The sequence below is a fragment of the Cryptotermes secundus genome, unplaced genomic scaffold (assembly GCF_002891405.2).
Source record: "Cryptotermes secundus unplaced genomic scaffold, Csec_1.0 scaffold899, whole genome shotgun sequence".
Classification (NCBI taxonomy): Eukaryota; Metazoa; Arthropoda; class Insecta; order Blattodea; family Kalotermitidae; genus Cryptotermes; species Cryptotermes secundus.
This window is the reverse complement of record NW_019731283.1, coordinates 692,226-699,109: the sequence shown is the minus strand read 5'-3', so window position 1 is coordinate 699,109 and position 6,884 is coordinate 692,226. Positions and strand designations below refer to the sequence as shown.

General features: G+C 39.7%; 1 protein-coding gene across 1 annotated transcript in view; it reads left to right on the top strand.

The window, feature by feature from the left end:
- The window catches only part of LOC111866917, a 192,934-nt gene that overhangs the window by 62,092 nt on the left and 123,958 nt on the right, over positions 1 to 6,884 (top strand). The window lies entirely within an intron of this gene.

Sequence of the window (6,884 nt, the reverse complement as noted above, 5' to 3'; positions counted from 1 at the left end):
TTATCCTCACGAAGCTGAATGGACCCCGTTCCAGACCCACTACTTCTCAGAAAATCTGGTAGCGCCGGGAATCGAACCCGTGACCTCTCGATCTGTAGCCAGGAACTCTGTCCACTAGACCACAGAGATGGCCTTAATGCCGCTACAAGATTTGTTTGAAAAGCATGACGTATGCAATTATTATCTACACTTATCTTACAGTTAAGAACTAGGATTTACAGCATATAGCAGGTCTGTTTAGAATCTTGGCGCTGATTGCTTAATTCTGGTATAAAAGCTGGAATTTAAGGGAAGAACTAATAGACTTCTTCCTTTTCACTACTAGTTGAGTATTTGACACAACGCGGATCGCATAAAACACACCGCATCCAACATTTCTTCATTGCTGTGGGAAACTGTTTACCGAACCGTTGCCTAGTAATTTTAGGGGCGCACAAAGACACAGAGAGCAAGCTGAAGTCATAAACACCCTTTTATTTCTTCAAAACAAGGAAAGTATGCTAACAAACAATCCAAAATTTAGTATCTGAGCTCATATTGCATATCTGCATCCATTTAACGTTATGTGAAAACTGGTAACAGTGTATCAGTAATGGTTATTATTAAAAGTTTATTTTGGGGTCATATCCTGTGAAGTCACAACGCCTCGAAAAGTCTAATTCCGTTCCAAAAAGATTCACGGTAAAGGATCTCACACAAAATAGCAACATTTTTCACACTTACTGGACAACAAAAAATAACCGAGGGAACAAGAACTTCCACACACTTTCCCCTGGTTCAATAGACAAAGTCACTGAATGATGAGATGAACATCAAAAGCCGTACAAATCCGTAACAGAATTTTATGCTGCCATTGCAGTGGTAGGCAGCCATTGATGTACTGCTGGCAATTGCAAACGATTCTATAGTTGACTTGTTTCCCATAAATGAACAACAAATATGCAAATCCAAGTATGCATGCATGCCAGAGCAAGCATCGTTCTCGAACGCTGTGCTATGCATTCATCCTCTTTGTACCCAGAGATATTCTGAATAACTCTGAAAAGGAAAAAAAAAAGAAAACCTAAAATGAATTTCTGAACTGAATCTTCACGAATGCAGTGGCAGTTATAAAGCAATATTAGTCGACGAGTATTCAGTTTTGAACTTCACAATATTCAATTCTAAATGTAAGAATGGTACATGAATGTATTGCTGTTTTACTTCGCAGGGTAAGTTTCTATTAAGTAGAATCGAATTTATAGAATTCTTCTGGGATATGTAAAATAAAGAAAGGTTATTTTTTTTCCGTTCCGTCAGTCGTTCTCTTACACCAGAGGGCTGGAGGGACGGGAAGCTATTAGAAGGACAAAGAATTCAGTGGCGGCTCGTAGGTAAAATTAGTGGGGGTGCTGCTCCAGAAGCGCACAGTTCCATACAAAGATTTGGCTACTGACATTAAGCTTAAGGATTATATATTGTATTGTACAAGTATAAAGAAAAAGTTAAAAAAAAGGACTCATTATATAAATGTTATCGATGTTATCATGTGGAAATTGGGGGTGCTGCAGTTCCTCAGTGCCTATACACGGGCCGCCCCTGAAAGAATTGAAGTTTAATGTTCAATCTCTACAGCCATTATTCTAATTTTTGGTACAATCCATTTAAGAAGTTTGGATTGTATTTCATGCTAGTGGATTGGTTTAAAATACATTCACACGCCCCTGAAGAAAGGCAAAAGGCCAGTTTCCATAGTACTGAAGGCCATTTAGTCATAATCGAGAGGTAATTTTTGAGTGAATGAGAGAATTGAAAAATGGTTTCTTATTTTTGTTTCCGCGTCAGAGGAACTCTGAAATCCTGTTCTCTTCTTTTTTGTTTCGCTGTTTAATTCGGATGTGCGCCTTCCTAAAATTAATGTTGCTAAGCATCACATTTGTCATCAATGTCAGAAGCTCTCGTTCACTGGTTTCTTGTGTTTTCTGAATTCCCTCCGATGCTCTTAGCTGTAGACCTAAGTACTATTTGCGCTGGAAGAAAAGCCAGTCATAACAGAGCCATATCATTTGGTGGATTCTTTACGCGGCGATGTAAACAAAATCGATCATTCCTTTACTGGATTCGAATTCATGACCTGAATCTTAGCTCATCATAAGAACATACGCCAGCAGACTCCTTTTATACATGCTATGGCTACAGATCCAGAGTACCGGGTTCGATTCAGCTACCAGATTTCCTGGGAAGTAGTGGGTGTGGAACGGGGTCCATTCATCCTCGTGAGGATAATTGAGGAGCTATTTCAAGGAAATAGTGACTCCGGTCTAGAAAACCGAGGTAATGGCCGTGGGAAAGGGTTGCGCTGACCACGCCTCTATCCGCTAAAGTTGGCACTAACTTCACCGACAAGCGGCGATTGCTCGGTTGGTATAGTTCACGTGCGAATTAAAGCCACGGAGTTTTTTATGGTTAAATTAGCTGCGAGTTGTATACATTTCTGATGTACATTATATGGTTTCAAATATCTACAGTTAACATATTTAGGGAAAAATAATGTCGGTAAACTAAGTGACTCCATAGAGCTGACCCCTTCTTGAGAATTTGCCAGTCGCTTAGCTACTCAAGAGTTTCCCAGCATTTATTATGGTATTGACTGGCCCTTATCCTGATCCATAAAACCTCATCACATTTCTTTAAGCTCAATCTAAACATGATCCTCTCACTCACGTCTAGATATTCTTAGTGGTTTCTTCGCTTCTGTTTCCCACCAAAGTCCAATAAACATTCCTCTTCTTCCCATGCGTACTACAGGCCCTGACCATCTCATCCTCTTTGACTTTATCATTATCTGGCGAACAGTACAAGCTATTAAATTCCTCATGATACAGTTTTTTCCAACCTTCTCTTCGATTCAAATATTCTCCTCAGAATTCTGTTCTCAAACACAGGAAAAATTATAGTTTTGTGTACTTTAATTTTAACGTTTTCAGACAGCAGACGAGAAGATAGAAAATTCCCAAATGGTTGGTGGCAAGCATTGCCCGAATTTAATCTGCTATTGATTTCCACATGAATCAAATATTCATCTGCTACTGTCGTCCACAAATATCTGAACTTCGCCACATATTCAAAGGATCTATTAGCTCTCTTTATGTTATGGCGTTGGTAAACCACATTGCATAATAAATAGGGGCATTTCGTATACAGCGTTGAGGTCAATTCTGTATTTCACGATTGTTAAATCTGAAACAAGATCGTTTATTAGAAACGTGTAGACCTACATGTTGTGGAACATTCATCTCATTAGTGGGTCAGCTTTTTTCTGTAATATATTTTCACCTCATTATGAGAGAACTATCAATGGGCGATCTCCATTGCTTACATAGAAACGTATTCAGTCAGGGAGGGCCATAGTTGCATGTAAAGGTGTGCTAAAGAAATAAAAAAAAATAGTGAGCACAGATAACGCGAGTAAGGGGGGGGGGGTCCCACTGCGTAACTACCCATCCTGAAAACATTAGTGAATGTTGCAATGTGTCCTACAGAAACGAAGGGAAATGTATTAACCGTATTTTGTTTTGTGAAATGAAACTGTACAGCGTGTAATCTGCTTTTGCATTCTGCTGTTCTTAAAACTTAATTGTCTTATTCTGTAAACTATCAAATGTAGAAGCCTCAGACTTGAAGACAGAGGATGTGATAATGTGCTGCCTAACCAGAACTACTGCACGGCTCAGGGGACGGTAAAAATGAACACGGAGCAATCGTGGAATTGTTATATACTGGAATAATTGTTATACGGTTAGGTAAACATATGTTAAGATTTGGTTGAGGTTTAGGTTAGGTTAGTTTGTAAAATTAGGTTAGGCTAAGTGAGACGAATTCCGGTCACGGTAGTCGAGCGGTCTAAGGCATGCACTGTCTTCGCTCGCTCGGAAGTCGGGATCGTGGGTTCGAATCCCACTCAGGGCATGGATGTTTGTGTGCGTTTTTCTGTGTTTGTGTACAGGTAGAGGCCTTGCGACGAGCTGATCACCCGCCCAAGGAGTCCTACCGAATGTGTAAGATCTAGAAAAACCGAAGTGAACGGAGAAGTTCATGGAGTAGGCCTAGGCCCACTGGGGCTGTAGTGCCAAGGGAAAGAAAAGTGAGACCAATACGTTGATTCAATATATTTCCGTCATATACATGTTTATACGAGTATACATGTAAGAGGCCGTGGAGGCCCATAGGTGTGTGAGACGTCGAGGCTCCCACACTCTCTAGACAATCGGCTCAGATGGCGGCGAAGCTGTCAGCCCTTACGCGCCGTCCGCGCTTTACCCCAGGAAGATTCCTGGTACTCATTTCTGTTAGAGTCTGAGTCGACCCCAGGGCCATAGTGCTCTTGGAAGAATTAGGTAAATTGAAAAATCCATTGATCTCATCGGAATCGAACCCGCGACGTTTCGGCTTGTAGCATACTGCCTCAAACAAGTATGCTACCGCGTGCCTTCAACGTTTAATCCATTAAATGATCTCTTCTTCTGCTCCTTATTGCAAATGTTATTACGTAGGTAGAGCAGAGATGATGATTCACTGAACTGTAATGAAGTACATATCCCGAGATCACTTGATGGATATTCAGTTCCCCATGATATATTCAGGTATAAATTATGTTTATTTTATAGGAATATTTAATCTATCATTATGAAAACTATCCAGATCCAACATTAAACAGTGTAGCGGCAATTTTCACTTCAGAGCTTCGCTCCATCGCCCTGTTTTCGAAATTGAAGACAGGAAATTAAAATTTAGCGTTTGAGTAATTTCTAATGGCATGCCTTATAAACTGTGTTTAATTAAAATCGTATAGTTGGTTCAGAATAGTAAAGGAAGCATACACAGTCATGATCGTAACATTCCTCTCACTCTTTCGTTTGTATAATATAACGACAGGGTAAGTGCCCTACATTAAATTACAAACGCCATGAAACAAAATTCCAAGTATTGCATATTTCATTTTCGTCTGAAGACACGTTAACTGTATGAACACAGACTGCGGAAACCGACTCGCAAGAAGGCTGATTGAAAAGAGTTGTGACGTATTTTCATGGAAATAAGGTAGCAACTATTCCACACTGACGATTTGCACTGAATCTCTGGTCCCTGCATCCGAGCGACATCTGGCGGAGAAGTGATGAAGTTCGTCGCACAGCTATTAAATCGCGTTCGTAAATTACAGCAGTAAAGTAAAATTTCCGTTGGAGCACTGAAGACTTATGTACGTATCACCTGGAGACGAGTTCTACTGGAAACTGTGACAATTAACAGACTCTGTCTGAAAGAGCAAAATGGCTTTTCTGGTGCCTCAGAGATCCCTAACCGCTTCTCATTTACAGGAGTAGGTTTTCCGAGGACCGACAAACTACCTTACATTGTAAAAACAAATAACAGTTAAAACTTAATTACTGTTGGTAGGTCGAAACATTATTATTTGCAAAATAAAAAGAATACTTGTATGCTGATATTAAAATCTAAGAGACCTCATAATTGCACACATTTTATTTCACATATATAAAAATTATGTATAGAAGCATGAGGAATAATTTATATTTCTACGAAATTTCCGCAACGCCAGGTCGGTAAACAAGGGACTAAAAAGTAAACACAGTTGATTTAATTAGTGGAGTATTCGTGCAGAAGGGGTCTAATGTTTTACACAGTTCTGGCTAGCCGTTAGAAAGAAACAGCAAAACAGTATTTTTTTTTCTTCCGGAGACCACATTCTGAGAACAACAGTGGTCTAAACCACACAACTGAGAATATAGGTATCTTGGAGAATTAATTTCCGCACATTAAAATTCAGACTCTTGCATCGATTTCAAATACCGTGTTTTGTAAAAATAGTGAAAGTAGCCTAATCACAGACACACACATGTGATAATGTATACGCCTTTAGAAATCATAAACGTCAGCCCCTGTCTGACAAATCACTAGTCGAAAGCCATACGTTCGGTTAGGAAACTGAACACAGAAATGTGGGATTTACTTTCGTCATTCTGCACACTCTTACAGCGATCTGCAGACAAATGAATAAAAATGTCGATATCGCCGGATAGATGTCGTGGTGTGGACAGTTCAGCCGAACTGTATCAGTACTACAAGTGGGACGGAACTTCACGTCGTTGTATGCCAAAGGGGTTGAGCAGAACTTGGCCGCATTGGTACAAGAGCAGTGAAATCGCGAATAATTTATTCGTTTTAAACACAGAACCTCTCATTTTCATATTCGCTGCACATCCAACAAGCTGGAACGCATCCAGCAGAGGTTTGCAGCCCTCTGTTTTAATTGTTTATTTCCTCAAGTCCATTACAGTCATTCTCTTGCCCTGGAGGAGTTAAAATTGCATACTTTACGTACTGGGAGACATCGCCTTGATGCTCTCTTTCTTACTCAAGTTTACTTTGGTTTCAAATGCTGTCCTTCTGTTCTGGGAATTATTGGTCTTCGAGTTCCTGCTCGGTATATCAGAGATTTTGCATTGTTCAATGTGTGCTCCTCATGTAAAAATTGTCCTTCTGCTAGATGTGTAGCGGCTGCTAATGTTGTTTGCAGGGACGGTGACGTATTTGCAGCCAGGAACGTTCGCCTAAATCGATTTTTATAATACGGTATAATTGTTATTGTTATTATTATTATTATTATTTCAATGTATTTATAAATGACCTATGTGACTCCGTTAACTACTGTAAATTTCTAATTTTTGCCGATGATCTAAAAATTCTCCGCATTATTAACTCTCCTCATGATTGCCTCTTACTTCAATCTGACATTAATTCCGTAAGTGACTGGTGCACTGCTAACTCCATGAAACTTAATATTGCTAAAACGCGTGTTGTATCATACACCAGAAAAACAAATTTTC